Here is a 21,853-nt window from a genome sequence, read left to right as displayed (position 1 = left end):
GCATTGATTGTGCTCTTCCTTGTTTGCCGGTAATTGTCCCCTCTCGGTAGACGCTGCTCCGACGGTGTGATCGTTGACACTGATGAAGACTCAATGTTATCTTCAGAAGTGCCAGGCAAGCAAAACCCCCTTGTTCATTCCGATACAATCCCATCTCTCGCTCCTGCTCTCTTTTACTGCATTAGGACAACAACGATTCATCTGTTACATGCTGCGGTAGTTGAACCCCTTTTCCTCTGCATGACCTGTCATTGCCATAGTAAATAGATGAAACCCACTAGCATGAGTAGGAGTTGTTTGAGCCCTGATGTGCCTACTCATTCATGCTTGTTTGTCATGCCTGCTACTGCTTAGATTTGAGTCAGGTCTGGTTCATCGGGGATGAATTGGAATGTGGTGAACATGTCCTACTGTTGAGAGCTAAGTGTGTGAACACAATTTGGTAAAGGTAGCGGTGAGAGGCCATGTAGGAGTACATGGTGGGTTGTCTCATTGCAGCCGTCCTCAGGAACTGAGTTCTGTGTTTGTGATCCATGAACAGCTACTACCACGCATTGGAATGCTTAAGTGCCCCTCTCGACCTATTAATCAACCTGATCTCTGTCCAGGAGTTGCGACTAGTTTCTGGTGTTTGTAGATTGTGTTAGTAGTCTGCCAAGTGGTACCCGGTACAGGTGGGCTTGGGACAGACTAGGCACCGTGGCACTGTGTACCAAGCGTAGATCCATCCGTCGAGGTGGGCTTGGGAACCCTGCACACATCGTTTGGGGCCGTGAGCGACACCCCGGCCGGATCTCCTTGCGGATGGAACCTGAATAGGCGATAAACCTGGACTAGAGACTTGTGTGGTTAGTCATGTCGTGGCCGACTCCCTCGCCAGGCTTCCGCTTGAAGGTTGCCGAGATACACAATGTGTACATGGTGGTAAGTGGTGAGAGCGTGTATGAAGAAGTACACCCCTGCAGGGTTAACATCATCTATTCGAATAGCCGTGTCCGCGGAAAAGGACTTCTGGGTTGCCTGTACAGTTCATAGACAAGTGAAAGTGGATACTCTAAAATGCACAAGATAAGCGTGAGTGCTATGGATGGCGTTCTCGTAGGTAGACGGGAGCGGATCCATAGTGGTGTATTGATATGGTGAATATGTGGACTCGTGTGCGCCACCTCAAAAGAGTTACTTGCAGTCGTAGTTTAGGATAGCCACCGAGTCAAAGCTGGCTTGCTGCAGTTAAACTCCACCACCCCCTTTTTGATACTGATGCATATGTAGATAGTTCTGATGTAAGTCTTGCTGGGTACATTTGTACTCACGTTTGCCTATTTTATGTTTTGCAGAGAGACGTCAGTCTTGCTAGTAGTTCTGTGTGGACTTCGACGTTTAGCTTGATACCTCAGCTACGATCTTGTGCCCTCGGCAGGATCTGGTAGATAGTCAGGCTTCTCAGCCTTTTTCATTTGTAGTTGTCTGTACTCAGACAAGTTAAGTTTCCGCATGTGCTTGTTGCTTGTATGCTCTGTATGTTGGGTCATGAGACCCATGTTTGTAATACTTGGCTCCTCGGAGCCTAATGAATAAATACTTGAGTCGTAGAGTTATGTTGTGATGCCATGTTGTATTTACACATATTGGGCATATTGCGTGTATGATTGAAATGCTTGGTATGTGTGGGATCCGACAACCTAGTTGTTTATCCTTGGTAGCCTCTCTTATGGGGAAATGTAGTCTTGTGCTTCCATGAGCCATAGTAGTCCGCTACAGCCCGGTTCACCGGAGTCCTGCTAGCCCAACACTACTGCTCCTGAACACTTGACTGGCCAGCATGTGATTCACTTCTTTCCTGTGCCTGTCCCTTTGGGGAAATGTCACGCGGTGACATCTGGAGTCCTGCCTAGCCTGCTACAGCCCGGGTTCCCAGAGTCCTGTTAGCCCAGTGCTACAGCCCGGATTCACATGCTGCTGACCGACATGCTCGATGTTGATTCATGTATGCCTGTCCCCATAAGTTAGTGCCACTTTGGGTTCACGACTAGTCATGTCGGTCCGGGTTCTCTGTCATATGGATGCTAGCGACACTATCATATACGTGAGCCAAAAGGCGCAAACGGTCCCGGGCCAGGTAAGGTGGCACCTGTGGGAATACCGTGCGTGAGGCCGCAAAGTGATATGATGTGTTACATGCTAGATCGGTGTGACTTAGGATCGGGGTCCTGACAGCTTTGGTATCAGAGCCTCACTGCCTGTAGGATTACCAAGCCAAACTGGTCGAAGTTGAGTCTAGAAATGCTTTAGTTATATAAGGGAATTGATTGTGGAAGGGAACGTAAGGCTCTTTTTACTCCTTTACCTTATGCCTTCTGATCTGAGTCAACCTCTTCTCTTCTATGGGGATTAAGAACTAGGCTTCTCATCTTTCTATTAGGATCACGTGTTACTAATCCGTAGACTTATAGGAATGTTGGATTCAAGTCTCAGTTCAGTTTCTACTACTTTCGTGTGTTCATAGCTGGCCTCAGAACCTTGATATTGTGATGCTGAGTGGTCATGCCACTATTTTGCAGGATGTCTCAAATCTTTTGAGCATTTACAGCCGTTATGCTGTCCGAGTCATCCCAGGTTTCTAAATAATCTGATGCATTTGCAAATCCTTCCTCCTAGTTCCCGATGTCCTTTTGGGTCAGTTTAACCACACTAATCGGTGAGTTGAGGTACTCTGTTGCCTCGACATATATGTTGGAACTATTATTATGGCCATAGGTGTCTTAGAGAATCACCCAGTAATCTAGCAATGCTTTATACTCCTAGTGTGATGATTCTGGCCATCATTCTTGAAAGCATCTCGTGATGTTATTTAGTTGGTAGGTATTCCATTTCCGGGTTTTTGAACCCGAGATTCACCCTACCTACTTCTTGTTGATAGTGTTTGCTATTTCCTTAGGATATTAGTAACCTTTGTGATAGTCCTCGAGGTCCGTGGCATTTTCCTCTTCCAAACACCATGAACTACTTATGGCAGAAGTTCCTCATTGAACCGAAAGATCACAACCAGAGTGCTCCTGATGAGTTCTCGATTCCATGTTGTGACTCTGCCAGTTCTAGCTTTCTGCATGGGTTATCCGGAAGAAATATGTTGAACTCGTTCGACATACTAATCTATGCATCCACAACTCAGAAAGATATATGTTCCTTTGAGTTGTCCCTCTTTAGTTGTATTCCGGCCCTCGTGTATCAGTTGATAGTTACGAGTATTTGTGCATCCTTGTTCATCGATGCCTTTTACTCTTATGGTCCGCCAAGCCATTCCACTCTGGAATGACTAGGAGAAACAAACTCCAGTACCTCGTCCATTTCTAGGATTGGGTCAAAGCAGTTGTATTCCGCAGATCAAATGCAATCAAGTTTTTGTTCTGTTCTACCTTGGAGTATTCCATCTTTATATTAAGATTATCATGGGAATTGCACACCATCCTATGAACTCTTGATACAGTGATACTTCTCGCCATCATTATCCATTCCTCGGTTCCGTGTTATTGTAACCGGAACGCCGACAAGTGAATCGTGATGTGTGAAATCTGTACTCCTAGCAACTCCGTTGCTTGGTAGTTAAATGGACAATAACCTCATTCTTAGCGTGTTGATTATTGAATCATCACCCTAAGGTTGATCGTGCTACCTAGTCCATATTTCCTGGTGCATCCATCGATCAAGAGTTAGGATTGTATCAATCCCTTTCTTATTTGATCACATCGTCTTGCCCTGAAAAGCAAGATTGATCTCGAGCTTAGTAACATATCGATGGTTCGTGATTTTCCGAATATCTTCTCGGAAGTGTTACCAGGTTGTCACCTGACCGCTATGTTGAGTTCGTGATCAAGTTGGGTGTCTTATAAACCACCCCTTCTCCAAGAATCTGTGTTGGATACCCCTGAGCTAGTTGGTTAAGCTGAATAGCAACTTGGAGAGTTGGAAGATAAAAGCTTGCCTAACTTAGTTCATTTAAAGGGATGTCTTTGTGTTGTGTGTGTGTTGAAGAAAGATGATATTTTCATCGATTGTTCCTTGTGGTCAACTGTGGGATCTATTGTCTTGTCCAAACTTTGATTTCAGTGTGGGCTATCATCAAATCAAATCAGAACCAACGATGTTCGTAATGTTGTCTTACTCGTGGTCGTTTCCTCGAGCATACACCATTATATCCTTTGGGTCTGACCAATGCTATCATCTTGTTCACATAGTTGTGGGATTCCATTTATATGGAAACCTGGATGAATTGTTGTTGAGCCCATCGACAACATCCTTATCCTTTCCATGATTTATGTTGAACATTAAGCTAGTGTTGGAAACTTTGTAAGCGTTGCCCCGTTCATGAGGTATATGTGTGGATGAAAGAAGATACTTCCTCTAATTCACGTGCACTTGATGTAAGTTGCCGCCGTGAATTCGAGAAAGTTTGTTTTTTCTTCCTCTGGAATCATCCCAAGTCAGTTGTGCATGTGTGAAGTATTCTATGGTCTGACAGACTGATCATCTTCATTCCATATGTATTCCCTAGCACACCAAGCCACTGATTGAATTGTTCAAGGAGAAGAAGCTCCTTCCTAAGAGCTAACCCGAGCTTATAGAAGGACTTCGATATCCTCAATGATGGCTCCCTACCAGAACTCGGTAGTGTTTTATTATCTGACTACTATGTGGTCATGCTTGTCTTGGACAGCGTGTTCACATGTGTGTAGCAGAACCAGCTCATATTTTGGAGCTTGCTATCGTAGTTCATTTCCCGAGAATCTTGCAACGTCATCTCGTCGATTTGTGTTGCAACCTTTCACTTTCAGACATGCTGAGTCTGGATATCCTGGCGCCAACCAGATCTGAATCTCAGGCAGATGTGATGGTTGGAATGTTTCCCAAGAACTATACTAATGGTCTCTCTGTAACCGGTAAGTGGATGTCGTGGCCAACACACCCAGCCGGAAGACCTATTATTGTAGTATCTTGATTGAGAAAGTTGGCCACCTCCCCATAAGGATTTCGTAGGATTTACTTCCGTAGTTTTCCTTATGGATTCTTGTTCTCCCGAAGTCCGACCTTTACTTGATGGCCATGTTGAGCTTTTAAGCATGACAATGGTAGCTAGAACATCAAGGAGAACATTAGAAGCGGAGTGCTAAATGTCTCTCGGTCGATCATCCAGATTTCGTTCCCTTGGCCTTGCTAAGGTCAAATCTGAGAAAGTGTTGTCTTCCTTTGCATCTGCATTGTCCATCACTATTCATCATGGTAGTATGATGTGTTGCCAGGATCCCTGACACGGATGTTGGTAAGACCTTGATGAGTATGGAAATGCTCAAGTTCTTGAGAGCACGCTCAGGCACTAGGTTATATCCTTGGTACCAATTGAAGTGTGCCTTCCGTTTGCCGAGTTGTTCTATAACCATAGTTCCTTTGCGATTTGAGTATGCCATTCCTTCAAACTCCTTCAAACAATCGTTAGTGAATTTCCTTAGGCTGGTATAAGCGAGTTTCAATGATCTCTGTATCAAAAGTAATTCTTTTTGCCACTTAAGGGAATAATTTTATGACTCACCTCTTCCAAGGTGCCCCGTTATGGGATCATGGTAATTGTTTCCTCGCTACCTTGAAACCCTCGTCAAATTGTTTCCTCCATCCCTCCTGATACATGTCTTGCCTATCAACTCCAGAGATGTTCTACGCCTCATTCCGTGAGTTGATGTTGTGATCATTAATATGATCCTAAGTTGCTCGAACCTCAAGAAGATCGATTCTCTAAAATTCTCCCTTTCTTCTTGTTGTCATATTGGATGTATTTCTCAGAGCAACACATCGAGACGAAGATGGTGATCAAATTAACGTTCCTATGAAGTGCAATCTGGATCGTGAAGATTCTGTTAGTTTGTGTTCCCTCCTTCACCTTACCCTATGCTTGAATCTCGGGACGAGATTCTTGTTTAGTGGGGGTGAGTTGTCACAGCCCTAGAATTCTGCTTTGTAATTAGTTGCATCAGTGAGTTGCATCCATGCATCATGTTTTAATTCAAGAAACTGGAATAGAGGGAATTCCGAAAGCCTCAAAATTCATTTAAAAGAAGGGCAAGAACCCTTAAAATTGCATTCAGTGAAACCAAAATGGCCTTCATTAATGTTTGATATTTTTGGCAAGGGTTTGGGTCTAAACCAAAAATAGTGAACATTTTTAAGGAATCATTTTGGCATTGAATTTAAATCACTATGGTATTTGAATTTCAATATATATTCATATTATAAAGAATATATTTTCAAATGCTTTGTTATACTCTATGTTCATTTGGAGAAGTTCTTTGAGTGACATAAAATATTCAGAGAAGTGTTTGGCATTGTTTGAATTTGCTTGAATTCAAAACAGTGGCAAAAGATTAAATAAAACAAAAACAGAAAGAAACAAATGAAAACAGAAGCACTTACCTGGCCTTACCTGCCAGCCCACCTGCAGCCCAGCACTATAGCCAGCCCAGCCCAACTCCTCCCGTGTCTTCAACCTCGTGCCAGTAGGCACGAGGGCGTGTGCCCGCGGCGCGAACGCACGCGCCCGGCCACCTCCTCTCTGCCTGCTTGCCCGGACGTCTCCCTCTCCGTCCCAGGTGTCTCCACCTCGTCGTATTCGTCCTCTCCACTGAGTCACGTAGCGCCAGAAGCTCTGCTGCGCCGCCACCGCCGCCGTTTCGCTCGTCGGCCACCGAAGATCGTCGTCGTCGATTCGCCTCCCCGAGCGCCTCCCCGAGCCCACGGAGCTGCTCTTCGACCTCCAAGTGAGATCCTTCATCATCTACCCTTATCCCCGTGGCCTGTAGCTCACCGTAGCATCTCTCTCCACCATGCCCGTGAGCTTCACGCCGCCGGCGAAGTCGTCACCGTGGCTAGAGCAAGCTCAGCTTGCCCCTGAGCACGTCATCGCGCTCGTGCTGCTCCCAGGAACCGAACTAGCCCACCCGTTCGTCCCACCGTGCACCACAACGCCGATTCCAAGCACTCCCGAACTCCGGCCGCCGCGCAAGTCGCTGCCGCCGTCGACTTAGGCCACCGGAGCCGCTACTGCGTGCACCACTCGACGCGGACGAGCCTCCCCGTCGCGTAGATGCCCTCCGCCGGCCATTTGGTCGCCGTAGGAGGAATCCCGAGCCCCTCTGCCGTCTCTGGCCTTGCCGGCAACGAGCCCCGGGTCAACTCCGGCGAGTTTGACCCGGGTTGACCCTGTTTGACTTCCCCCGAGTCACTAACATGTGGGGCCAACCCCTAACTAATTTCTAGTTTAGGATTAAATTAGTGTTAATTAACCCTGTCAATTAGCCGACCAGCTGACGTGTGGGGCCCAGCCGTCAGGTTTGACCTGGGCAAGGCGCTGTTCACCGGCTGACGTCAGCATGACCTAGTGATGACGAAGTAATGCTTTTCTGGATTTCAAATGAATCGAAATGATTTATTTATATTTAGAAAATGTTTAAAACTTCAAAAAATCATAGGAAATAATCTATAACTCAGATTGAAATAAATTATATATGAAAAATGATTAGAAAAATCCAAGGAATCTGAATATGGCATTTTCATGCATGTTTGAACAACTTAACTTCACTGTTTAGTCCAAACATGATAATGCACTATTTGAATTCATAGTTTAAATTTGAATTTGAACCTTGAGTTCAAATCAACCCAAACCTTTCTATTACTAGTTGCATTAGGTCAAATCACAACATATTGTCATGTCATGATCATGCATCATATTGTGCATTGCATTGATTGTGCTCTTCCTTGTTTGCCGGTAATTGTCCCCTCTCGGTAGACGCTGCTCCGACGGTGTGATCGTTGACACTGATGAAGACTCAATGTTATCTTCAGAAGTGCCAGGCAAGCAAAACCCCCTTGTTCATTCCGATACAATCCCACTCTCTCGCTCCTGCTCTCTTTTACTGCATTAGGACAACAACGATTCAACTGTTACATGCTGCGGTAGTTGAACCCCTTTCCTCTGCATGACCTGTCATTGCCATAGTAAATAGATGAAACCCACTAGCATGAGTAGGAGTTGTTTGAGCCCTGATGTGCCTACTCATTCATGCTTGTTTGTCATGCCTGCTACTGCTTAGATTTGAGTCAGGTCTGATTCATCGGGGATGAATTGGAATGTGGTGAACATGTCCTACTGTTGAGAGCTAAGTGTGTGAACACAATTTGGTAAAGGTAGCGGTGAGATGCCATGTAGGAGTACATGGTGGGTTGTCTCATTGAAACCATCCTGAGGAACTAAGTTCTGTGTTTGTGATACATGAACAGCTACTACCACGCATTGGAATGCTTAAGTGCCCCTCTCGACCTATTAATCAACCTGATCTCTGTCCAGGAGTTGCGACTAGTTTCTGGTGTTTGTAGATTGTGTTAGTAGTCTGCCAAGTGGTACCCGGTACAGGTGGGCTTGGGACAGACTAGGCACCGTGGCACTGTGTACCAAGCGTAGATCCATCCGTCGAGGTGGGCTTGGGAACCCTGCACACATCGTTTGGGGCCGTGAGCGACACCCCGGCCGGATCTCCTTGCGGATGGAACCTGAATAGGCGATAAACCTGGACTAGAGACTTGTGTGGTTAGTCATGTCGTGGCCGACTCCCTCGCCAGGCTTCCGCTTGAAGGTTGCCGAGATACACAATGTGTACATGGTGGTAAGTGGTGAGAGCGTGTATGAAGAAGTACACCCCTGCAGGGTTAACATCATCTATTCGAATAGCCGTGTCCGCGGAAAAGGACTTCTGGGTTGCCTGTACAGTTCATAGACAAGTGAAAGTGGATACTCTAAAATGCACAAGATAAGCGTGAGTGCTATGGATGGCGTTCTCGTAGGTAGACGGGAGCGGATCCATAGTGGTGTATTGATATGGTGAATATGTGGACTCGTGTGCGCCACCTCAAAAGAGTTACTTGCAGTCGTAGTTTAGGATAGCCACCGAGTCAAAGCTGGCTTGCTGCAGTTAAACTCCACCACCCCCTTTTTGATACTGATGCATATGTAGATAGTTCTGATGTAAGTCTTGCTGGGTACATTTGTACTCACGTTTGCCTATTTTATGTTTTGCAGAGAGACGTCAGTCTCGCTAGTATTTCTGTGTGGACTTCGACGTTTAGCTTGATACCTCAGCTACGATCTTGTGCCCTCGGCAGGATCTGGTAGATAGTCAGGCTTCTCAGCCTTTTTCATTTGTAGTTGTCTGTACTCAGACAAGTTAAGTTTCCGCATGTGCTTGTTGCTTGTATGCTCTGTATGTTGGGTCATGAGACCCATGTTTGTAATACTTGGCTCCTCGGAGCCTAATGAATAAATACTTGAGTCGTAGAGTTATGTTGTGATGCCATGTTGTATTTACACATATTGGGCATATTGTGTGTATGATTGAAATGCTTGGTATGTGTGGGATCCGACAACCTAGTTGTTTATCCTTGGTAGCCTCTCTTATGTGGAAATGTAGTCTTGTGCTTCCATGAGCCATAGTAGTCCGCTACAGCCCGGTTCACCGGAGTCCTGCTAGCCCAACACTACTGCTCCGGAACACTTGACTGACCGGCATGTGATTCACTTCTTTCCTGTGTCTGTCCCTTTGGGGAAATGTCACGCGGTGACATCCGGAGTCCTGCCTAGCCTGCTACAGCCCGGGTTCCCGGAGTCCTGTTAGCCCAGTGCTACAGCCCGGATTCGCATGCTGCTGACCGACATGCTCGATGTTGATTCATGTATGCCTGTCCCCGTAAGTTAGTGCCACTTTGGGTTCACGACTAGTCATGTCGGCCCGGGTTCTCTGTCATATGGTTGCTAGCGACACTATCATATACGTGAGCCAAAAGGCGCAAACGGTCCCGGGCCAGGTAAGGTGGCACCTGTGGGAATACCGTGCGTGAGGCCACAAAGTGATATGATGTGTTACATGCTAGATCGGTGTGACTTAGGATCGGGGTCCTGACAGATTCGCCCACCTTTCCTTCGTTGGTACAGAAGAAAAATGGCAGAAGTGAGTAGCCTGAAGTGAGGTTTTCTTCAAGAAAGGGCTTCAACGAGCGTTCCAGTGAAATGATGGTTGCTTCATCCAGTCCAACTTCGAGGCCACTTTACCACTGCTGGTAAAGGTGTGGGGTTTTGTGATATGACGGTACATGACGGCCACACCGGGGTGACCGGTGAGTTTTGACTGTAGCACCTCGCTGTGATTTGATGGATGGCACGCGGGCCCGGATGCTTTGATGTCCCGCATGTAGATAGAGCGGCTAGTCATATAGGAGTGGTCAATATTGTGCACCGCGACCAAGGCGGAGAGGAAAACTAGAGAACTACGTAATTAATGCACGAGTTTAATTAGGGTAGTTTTGTAAAGTACGAGATACATTCCTCCAATCGCAAAATGCCTTGGTTGATGAGATTTGAGATTTGAGCCCTATAAACTGGAAGGGAGATTTGAGATTTGAGATTTGAGACACTGCACGCGGTGTAGTCTAGTCACTTGTTGGAATCTCTAGAAAGACTTATACCGCATGATTCTTTGCTTCTTCTTACTACTACGTACTACTTCGCCGACATGTGGGACAGCCAGCAGCATCCGGGTCGATGTAATACGTGTCATGCACCAGATTAGAGTGCGGAACGGAAGGGGGGCATCACCCCGGTCGATGGCCAGCCTCGACGGGGAGCAGTCGGTGCACCGGGAAGCGGCGCTTCTCGGCCGTCGCGCCGGTTCAAAGCCGGCGCCAGTGAGAGGTCGCCTCCGCTCTGGCCGGGCATTAATGCGGCACTGACGCTCCAGGGCAATGCTGACCGTTTCACGTGGGAAGCGCGCGCTGGCAAGGGAGTATAGGTTTTGAACCGTTTCATGTGTAGTACTGGTAGTTTGCAAAACTACTCAATTATTGCACTCAGTTTCCTAACAAATTGTGGTAAAAAAGTTACTCCACAGCCCGCTTCCCTTCTCCTTCCTCTTCCACCGCCCGCGCACGTCCGCGGGAAGCGACCGGTCAACCCTTATATAGGAGTGCTAGCACAAAAAGATGCATGCATGACCACTAAAATTTCCAGATTAAACAGCCGCTCCGGCGGGAGTATGGCGTATGTTGTTACCTTCGGCCGGGCCATGGCTACCGGGCGACGGCGACCAGAGAAGAGGCGGCGGGAGGGGAATGAATGCAGCTACTGTTTGGGTTCTCCGTCCGGCTTAAATAAATGCGCAACATCACGTGTACCCGCGGGTGCACAAATTGTAACATACGTGTCTGCTTAAGTGGGCGTCACGTAACTAGTGTGTGTGTGTGTGAGATTCTGAGAGACAGAGTGCATGTGTGCGACTCTACTCTTCGGACATGAACTCAACCTTTGGCATCGGGATATAAGTATAATGGTATTTACTTTAGCTAGTGATTTACGTGGCCATGTTAACGTGGTTGTGTAAAAAATGTCACTTCCTGCTCGTGATTTGCGTTATATAATTACAAGCAAGATGCTCATGCATTGCACGGAACATCAATATGCATTTTTTTACAAAACACATGTTGTGATTTACCCATGTAGGAGTAATCCCATGTGTAAAAACAAATGATATTTCGAGAATTTTATCGGAAAACTGGTATCTCGAGAATGTCATCAAAAAAAATGAAAGATGAGAGATAAGGTGAGGAGGAGTGGAGCGTGGTGGTGACTGGTGGTCGGAATGGGCGGAGGCATGGGGATGGACGGAACTGGCAGGCGGCAGCGGCCACCAGGCTTGATTGTTCCGGAGACTTTCTTTTTCAATTGCTCAGCAATGAGGTGTGGGAGATAAGGATGTGGAGAGAGGTGCGACTATCTTTTGTAAAATTATCATAGTTTGGTTTCTATCCATCAGATATAGATCAGACGATCTATATTACAAGATGGCAGGCACACCATCATCGCCAACTCGGTTTTTATAAGGGTACAAATGATAAGTTTGCTAACTACTAAAGTAAAGTGGAATTTGTCCATGTTATACAAGTAAATTAAGGTGATTGTTTATCATACGGGTAAGGGTGGATGAAGGGTGGTAGGAACAAATGCTCCTCCTAGAGCATGTGTGTGTGAGATGGAGTCTCAGTGTGTGTGTGTGTGGGAGAGAGAGATGGAGTCTTAGTGTGTGTGTGTGTGTGATGAAGTCTTACTGTGTGTGTGCGTGCGTGCGTGTGTGCGCGTGTGTGTCTGTGTATGTTTGTTTGTGTGTGTGTGTGTGTCGCGGGGTCCTCGGTGGCGGATGTAATTTAAGTGTGCGTGGCTTCATCATAGAGAGGTGATGTGTATGGCAGAGGCCACCAACGATGGGGTGCGAGAGAGAAAATGCCCGTAGAGAGGGAAGAGAAGGTGTGTGCGCGTGAGAGTAGTCGACATCGAGAGAACATGTTTGTTCGAGAGACTCCAAGGAAGACTACTATATATCGATGGTGCATGTAGGCGGGAATTAAACGAAGGGATGGTCTTATTGGTTTCGGGGATATAGGGGAAGAGTGAGAGGGGGGGGGGGTAGCTACAAGGAGATTGTTAAGTGTGAGTGTGTGTTTTACCCATCCAGGCGGAAGTTATGTGCACACAAGAAGAGAACGATTTGATGTGGCGTTAGGGTTGAGGGTAATTAACTACGTATGGAGACATAGAGACCTTCAACGTGCATGTGTGAGAGGTATACATGTATACGTGGGATATGTGTGTGTGTGCGCGTGCATGATCGAGATAAAAGAAAGAAGACATAAGTCATAAGCTAAGATCAACGACATGGGAGAGACGGATCGGTATGACAATATGCATGCATGCGAGAATGCAGGGAAGAAGGCCCGACAATTGAGCATGTGTTTTTGTCTTTAAGAGATAGTGGCGTGGGCTGGAGCATGCATCTATGGCGAGCAGAGGGAGTGAGGCACAACGATTGTGCAAAAGAGATCAACCTATAAATGAAGGGACAATTGCATTTTTACCCCTAGTTGGTTCCTACCCACGGGTTTTGCCCTTACTTTTCGAGCTTGCTCAGTTTTGCCCTTATTTTTTCCGTCGTGGTCCCTCGAATGCCCTTTGACCGTTTGACCAAAACTTTGAAAATTCATAACTAATTCATATGAACTTAGAAAAATGAAAATAAGATATCAAAATGTTCACATAAACATTACCTTTATGTAAATATCATTTGCATTCAGGACAAAAGCAGCCTTTAAACTACCTAAGGTAATTATTGTTATTAACAATATAAAAAAATAAAAAGGTATAAACAATATTTTTTTTCATGAATAAAAATTACATGCAAATGTAGTGATGTTTTCTGAACATCCAGATATCTTATTTGCATTTTTCTGAGTTCGTATCATCTTGTTAAGAATGTTCTAACGACTTTGATAATTATTTGGAAACTTCATAACAAGTTGATACGAACTCAGAAAAATGCAAATAAGATATCAGGATGTTCAAAAAAACATCACCTACATTTGCATGTAATTTTTATTCATGAAAAAAATATTGTTTATACCTTTTTATTATTAATAATGTTAATAACATTAATTACCTCAGGTAGTTTAAAGGGTGCTTTTGACCTGAATGCAAATGATATGCACATAAAGGTAATATTTATCTGAACATTTTGATATCTTATTTGCATTTTTCCGAGTTCATATGAATTAGTTATGAATTTTCAAAGTTTTGGTCAAACGGTCAAAGGGCATTCGAGGGACCTCGACGAAAAAAGTAAGGGCAAAACTGAGCAAGCTCGAAAAGTAAGGGCAAAACCCGTGGGTAGGAACCAACTAGGGGTAAAAATGCAATTGTCCCATAAATGAAAGAAGGTTGATGGAGAAACAGATAAATAGAAAGATAAAGATGCTTGCTAGTGTGCGTTAGAGATAGGAGTCGAGTGGATCAGAAGGCTGAGTTATGGGTGTGGGTGTGAGAGAGATGAAGAAAGGGTGCATGTGACTCACATACAAACAAATATCAGAGAGAAATGAGATCCCGAGAGACGGAGTTTTGTGTCTGCGAGAGAGAAAGATATTTCAAAACGAGAGTGATAGCTAGAGAAACATATGAGGGAACGCAAGATATCTCTAGGGAGAGACAGTGTGTGTGAGCGACATGCAAGAGAACAGTGGAGAAATATGAGACCCTGGGAGACAGAGTTTGTGTTTGTGTGTGAGAAAGAGATATTTAAGAGGAAGAATCGTAGGTTCTCATACCTAAGGAGCGAAAGACATCTCTGTATTAGGGGTGTGCGAGTGGCACACAGGGGAATAGTAGAGAGAAATGAGACCCCGGAAGACAAAGTTTTGTGTTTGTGTGAGAGAAAGAGATTCCACATGGAGAATCATAGTTAGAGACACATAGCAGGGAGCGAGATATACTTAGAGAGAGATAGAGTGATGAAGGTCGAGGGAGAGAGTACCGTCAGTGTGTTACAAAGATAAAAGATCATTGTCGACATACAGGTAGCACGAGAGATACCCGAGAGACGATGAACGCGTACAGGTCTAGAGAGATAGTCCTATATAAGCATGAGTGATAGTTATATGAACGAATATCTGGATTAAATGGGATTCAAATATTTAACTAGAGATCACAACATTGATAATATCATAACGCAAATTGGTGTATCAAACATGCATATTCATTTGAATTTGGGGACACGTGTAATGTTATATAGTTTATCAATATTGGTGATCCATAGATTCTTTAATTAGAAACAATGCATGGTTTGTATGAAATTAATGTCTAAATGGGATACACTATATGTTGCGTGTGTGAAACACATTATACATGTTTGAGAAGTAAAAAAACCCCCGCATGAAACACACATTAATTGGAGACAGTTAGCGAGGAATGCATACATTGGATTTCAACATAAAGTGGTTTCAAATATTTGAAAATACAAATTGATGGATACAACCTTATGAATATGAGATCATGCCATTTGTAAACCATATTTATGTATAAAGGGTGTTGTGCTTTTGAAAGTATATATAAAAAAAGATGTATATAGAATTTTATTCCAATCGAAAATGGATCCCGCCCGAAAAAATAGAATACAAACGGGATTTGAATTGAGTTTGAACGGTAAACGTGCACTCTGCAAAATTTGAACGAAGCGGGGAAAGTCGCAGTAACCGCCCGAAACCAAAATCTGCGAGATGGAAATTACTACTGCCTATCCCTGCCACGCAAAGCCTATCTGCTCGATTTCTGTAGGTTTCGATAGGGGTAGGTTTGTAATTTCACTCAAACGTGACATAACCGCCTCTCACCCGGATTCATACACGGTGGGCGCCAAAACACAGTGTGTCCTCGTCCGAAATCGACTCCCTCCCCGATTCATACATGGCGGGCGCCAAAAACAAACTCTCGCCGGAAAATATTCGGTGTATGCGAGATTACCGTCCTATCCCCAATCGACTAATATTGCTGTGATGTAGGAAATTTGAAACGGGGGCTAAGTTTGTAAATTTCCTCGCATTTGAGACAAGCGCGCCCTGAAGACATGGTTCCCCCATTCCTCTCCACCTCCATTTCCCCATTCGTACTCCGTGGGCGCCAAAACACCCTCTCCACCCCAGCCTCCTCTGTCCGCCACCCCATCCACCGCCGTCCTCCTCCACCATGCCGGAGCTGATACCCCGATGCCGCCGTCCATTACAAGAGATTGACCTCTCTCATCCACGGCTTCGGACCGGGATCCTTGCATCCCGTCCTCTCGCTTCATGCCCGCCATCGTCCACCTTGCCGGCGCCGCTCCTACGACCGTCTCGTCCACCGCGCCCCGCCACCACCGTCTACCCTCCTAGATCTGCTTCCACGCCGCCGACAGCCATCGCTACCGCAGCACCGTCAAATTCTCAGCAGATGCATACATGGCGCCGCACCAGAGGCGGTACTCTTTTGTATCTGCTCAACTTATTTATCGCAGCAAGAAAATAGATCGCCACTGCTTTACTCCGATTTCTTGTCCATCACTTACTTGCTAGTTGAGAGCAAACATTGGTTGCGAAGTTGCCTTTGTCCCGTTTGCACCTTCAGATCCGCCATGGCACGCTCAACACTATACTCCCAATGCTTATGGTTTTCCCCTTTTATATTCCACACTAGTTAAATCCCAGTAGACTAAATTTCAAAATTGGGTCAGTCGATTTTTCAGAGCTCGACGGAGTTCGCCGGTGCAAATGAAGGGGCTCGGGTGGGGACTTTGGTTGGGGGGGGGCGGTGGTGGGGCCTCGCCGAACGAAGAAAACTCGACGCGGGTGGGGCGGGGTGGGGGTGGGGGTGGCGGAGGAACACATGCGGTGGGGGCCGATGGTCTGGCTGGCGGCCCGTGCGGTGTTCTGTATGGGAAGAATCAGAGACGAGGACGAAGAAGGGTTAGGAGACGTAGGATCTTCATCCAACCGCCTGAAATGGTCGACTGACCCAAATGCAGACATGCCTTTATATTCAGTACCATCATCGTACCTGCTTAGCACTGCTCCTGAATCCATCAAGCTAAACAACGTGCCACTCATAATTCCAAACTTGTTGCTCAAGTACGAATCTGATATGATGCTGATATTACTAAAACAGATAACATTTAATTGGTCAGCTAATGTTCCTACTTTACTTTTGAAAAAGCACGTGCACCACATATAGAGAGACAACAGGGAGTTGCTTTCTTAATGCGCTCTGGTTCATCATGTGTGTGCACTGCGCAACGAACATTTTATTATCCAAAATCTGCTTGCTCTTCTTTAGCATGTTCTTCTTCTGTTCTTCTTTAATAAGTACTCTCTCCGTTCCTAAATACAAGTCTTTGTATAGATTCCACCATGGACTACATGTGGAGCAAAATGAGTGAATCTACACTCTAAAATGTATCTGGATACATCTATATGTGATCCATAGTGGAAATCTCTACCAAGACTTATATTTTGGAACGGAGGGAGTATGATAGTAGTATAGTATGTTCCTTGTAGTGAAGATGAGCAGGGACATTTGCAGTGTAGAGGTCTATACGGTCGGTTGGTATGGACACTTTGAACTTGTCGGGCCTCTTTGATTCGTAGGATTTTGTAAACATGGGAATAGGATTTGTAGTGGCCTGCCCACTTGAATCCTATAAGAATAGCTAGGAAATGCGGGGAGCTGTGTCGCCTTTGAGAGTTACACTAATATTAACAGTACCGCACCTTCAGTTGAAGAGAGCTGGTATCCGAAGCCTTTCTAGCCGTACTGGCAATACTAGCACATATATTCCAGCAAGTTCCACTTCGCTGATTTTACTCTGATGCTTATGGTTTTCCCGTTATATCTACATTATGATCTGTGTAGCTGCTTTGTGTCGCACTAGTAGCAGTCCACTCTTGAAGCTAAACACCACAATGACTTACAAAATTGGCACCAAGGCATTGAGTGCCATTCTGGATGCAATGAAACTCATACGCTCCCCACCTGTTGTCTCTTGTTCAGAATATGATCCTAATGACTCTTGTTCAAAATTGCCACATATAGAGAGACAACATGGAATTGCATTTCTTTGGGCGCTGTGATTCATCATGAGTGGGCAACCAACATTGTATGCAATTAAGCGGAACCTCAGGAATATGCTTCCTCTTCTGTTCTTTAACATGTTTCTCTTTTGTTATTCTGTATTTAGTACGTACAGTATGTTCCTTGTCAGGAAGGGGAGCTGGGACATCTGCAGTCAACAGCTGATAGAGCTGGCATGTACTTGATCGATAGGCTTTCAATTACTAACGGCAATACAACACCGTATTTTCAAGCCAGTTGCACTTTCCCGATTTATATAGCGTGGTTATGGTGTACCCCTTTTATGTACACTATGATCTGCCTAGTTGCTGTGTGCTGTTGTTATCATGGTTTGGCAATAAACTCTCTATACAATATATTTTGAACCTATCATCTACCAACTATCCTTACTTCTGGAGCCTATTTTTTGTGTACTTGTGCCAGATTATATAAATGCACGCACCATATTACAACACACATGAGCTCTCTCATCAGAATCCAGTGATAGCACACAAGTGTTTACAGGGGCGCCCCTATATTAGAATATCCTCTGCATTACAAAGATAATCTCACAACTATTTATGTTTTCATGGTTCTCAGATATTATACGTAATTACAGTGAATATCAGAATCCGCGCATCAGAAGAATATTGTGGAACACTGCAATGACTTGCAAAATTGGCACCAAGGCATTGAGTGCCATTCTGGATGCAATGAAACTCATACGCTCCCTACCTGTAGATTCTTGTTCAGAATATGATCCTAATGACTATTCTAACCTCGAGGAGTCAAAGGCAGATGGCCTGTCATGTTCACCCATCAAGGTGCCTGCTCTAATTTGGCAAGGTTTTATTGATTGCGCGTATCTTGCATATGTTGTCTTGCATTTCTTCTACTTTGTTGCACCGCCATCTGCTTAGTTTACTCATCATATATGTCGAGATGCCATGCCCATCCATTATCAATACATATTCCATCTGTCATGATACCATGTTTTTCCACTCAAATGCTGTTCTTGTGCATCAGACATCAAAAAGGAAGAGGGTGATTGCCGAACCTGAAGGAGCACCAGAAAAGTCCTTGAAAAATGTGGTTGTGCCGGAGAAATCAGACAACACCCCACTTATATTGGCTGTACATCCAGTGACACAAAATGTAGGACTGACTCCAGCAGACTGTACCCATACTTCACTGGCCACACCACTAGCCTCACCACACAGGACCTGCACTCCAGCAAAAGGTATGCCTATTTCAGTTGCCATAGCACCAGCCGTACCACAGAAAAATCCCACTCCAGGAAAAAGTACAACAAGTCCACCGGCCGAAGACCTATCCCAACTGCAGACACGACCAATTCCTGCAGATTGGAACCCCATTCCAGTTATTCCAAGTTTAAAAGACAATGCTTTCAATGTTGTTAGGGACTACGTGCATATATTCCCATCATTGGAAGATTATAGTGAAGACAAACACCATTTTCACATCTTCCTGTCCCACTTACGTGTAAGTGCTATTATTCATGGTGATTATTTTCCTGTTTTCTACTGATTGAATACATCAATGATTTACATTACATTGTTGTAAGTAGGCGAGGGTCAATCTGGATAGTCATGACGAGCAAAGCTTGCTTGCGCTTTTCAAGGAAGCATTGCAGCAGTATTGGTGTTACCTGAGGAAATCACACTTTGATGGCAAGTCTATAAACAAATTTCTGGTGAAGTCTCCTGTGCTAAATTTAGAAGACATTGAATGGGAAAACCTTGTTATGCACTGGTCTTGTTCCGAGGATGAGGTACTGTCTATGATATCGCATGACAATTTGAACTTCTACTTTTCCGCATGTGCCTTACGGATCTTTTTTGCAGGAAATCTGCTCGAAAAAGAATTCCGGTTTGAAAAGAACGACATGATATCGCAAATATGCTGCCCGCTGCTTCGCTCTTGTTAGTACCTGTTGTCCTGTATCACTGTACATGCATACATACCTGGTTCATTATGTGACAGCAGTATGCATGATAGCTTGCTTATCAATTGTTCGCTCCAAATTATCTGATCTGTATGAATGGTTACATTAGTGTAGAATATATCCAATGCCAATGATTTTTTTAGCTCTGCATTGTTCTTGTAAGTACATGCTGTCCTTTATCAGTGTACTTATATTGACAGGTAGTTGTTCATGTACCATCACTCTGCAACTTATTTTCCTTTGCCCTCCATTTTCTACACATAAGATCTATATTTACTCTTACCATAAGGTTGGATAACACCGATGGTACTGAACAAGTTTAGCTCTGCATTGCTCTTGGCTGTACCTTTTGCCTGTATTGTTGTACTTACATTTATAGCTACTTGGTTATGTAGCATCACTCTTCATCTTATCTTAAATATTCTCCATTTTTTCTTATATTGTCACATCTATATTTACTCTTAACAAAATGTAGAATAAAGGCAATGCTTATGAAGAAGATTCTTTGGTAAACTTCTTGAATTGCCTCCCCATCAGCATGGACAAGGGCTGTATAGATGCTGCCTTCACCAATAATGTAAGTTTGTCCTTCTCAAGCCTTCAAACTTTGTTGTGTATATTTGGTTAGGCATGACTGCAACAGCTGTTTATTTTTGGTGTTTGCATCAAATTGCATGTTTAAAGTTTATTATGTACTCCAGTTCATAAACAAAAGTTTGTCCTTCTCAATTTAAGTTTTCAGTTGTACAACCAAGTTCCTTCTTCATACCATGTAAATTAAACTATACAGAGCAAGTGATCTTATTTTGCCAATCTGAAATGGGATAAATTGACAGCACACTAACCATTGATACTTATGAGTTCTTGATCTATAATCAAGTGGTGTCGTGAAGCTGCCAACTCCTTCACAATGTCATTACCTGCCATGTCTTGACCTGAACAATACCATATTGTGTTAATGCTATTTTAAACTGTGTCATTTTATTCATCAGTAAGAAATGTGATGAATTGTCAGCACTGATACTTATATGTGCAAAACCTGTTATCTGTCTGCTTGTTTATCTTTCAGAGTGAGGAGGATATAAGTGTCAAACAAGTGCAGTCTCACCAGCTTGCTTAGCTGCTTGCGCTGCAGCTCCCGAGCAGGGCTAACCTTTCTTGAACTCTATTGAAGTGCTGTCGGTTTTGTATATTATTTTGTCGGCGTGTTTAGTTGCACTGGTGGCGATCTTTGATGCCCAGTGTATGTAATCTGTTGTCTGCTTGTGCTTTATTATCATAGTGGCGAACTTTGATGCCCAGTGGATGTAATCTGCCATAATTTCTTTATTGTATAGTCTAGGTTTTTTTTCTTATTCACAATGCTGCAATTATTTTACTGTATATATATCCTGTCTTCGCAGTAAACCGGCCAAACCGTAAAATTACGGTACATAATTGGGCCGTCATGCAAATCACCATGTATGATCCGCATCATGGGCCCTGTCATCTTGGTCCGTTAACAGGCCTAAATGTAAACTGGCCCACTAGTAGATTCGGGCATTTAATAGGCTGAGTAAACCGTCGGCCCTATTTTCCCAAGAAAACTCAATGGGCCTTTAGGAGGCTGGAAACTAGGTTGGGCCTGAAATGTGCCGAACAGCTCACGGGCCGGCAGCAGGCCGAAATAGACCCCGGCCCATGAATGTGCCAATCAAATCATGGGCTTATAATAGGCCAAAATTGTCTCGGTCCTTGTTTGGCCCAATCAGATTATCTGCTGCGAGCAGGCCGGATGCAAACCGGGCCGTAGTTAGGCCCAACTATATGACGGGCTTTTAATAGGCCGAAATTAATATAGGGCCGAAATGTTAAACGGGCCCTTAATAGGCCGAAACTAATATCAGGCCAAATTACTAAATGGGCCTTTAGCAAGTGGGCCCAAAAGCATAGCATCCAGTTGACGGGCCGAATCTGATATGGGCCATAATTTAGCCCAAAGCCTCTTAAAGGGCCGGACCTGATCTGGGCCGTAATTTGGCCCAGAACGTGGTAGGCTTTTAACGGGCCGGATCTCATATGTGCCATTATTAGGCCCGGAATGTGGCAGGCCATTAATGGACAGGATCAAATATGGGCCGGCATTTGGCCCAAAACATGGCAGCCAGTTAATGGGCCGGCCTACAGGGTCCTCTAAATCTTGTGGTCCTACAGCTGGGCCGGTGTAACGCCCCGAGACCGACGCTCCAGACGCTTTCCATGTTTTGCATTGTTGCCGCGTGTTATTTTTGTTTGTTGCATTCATCATGTCATCATGAGCATTGCATCGCATGTTTTCATAAAACTTGCATCCACTCGTA

Source organism: Triticum aestivum, chromosome 1D (assembly GCF_018294505.1).
Source record: "Triticum aestivum cultivar Chinese Spring chromosome 1D, IWGSC CS RefSeq v2.1, whole genome shotgun sequence".
In the NCBI taxonomy this organism is placed as follows: Eukaryota; Viridiplantae; Streptophyta; class Magnoliopsida; order Poales; family Poaceae; genus Triticum; species Triticum aestivum.
This window is presented reverse-complemented; position numbering follows the sequence as displayed.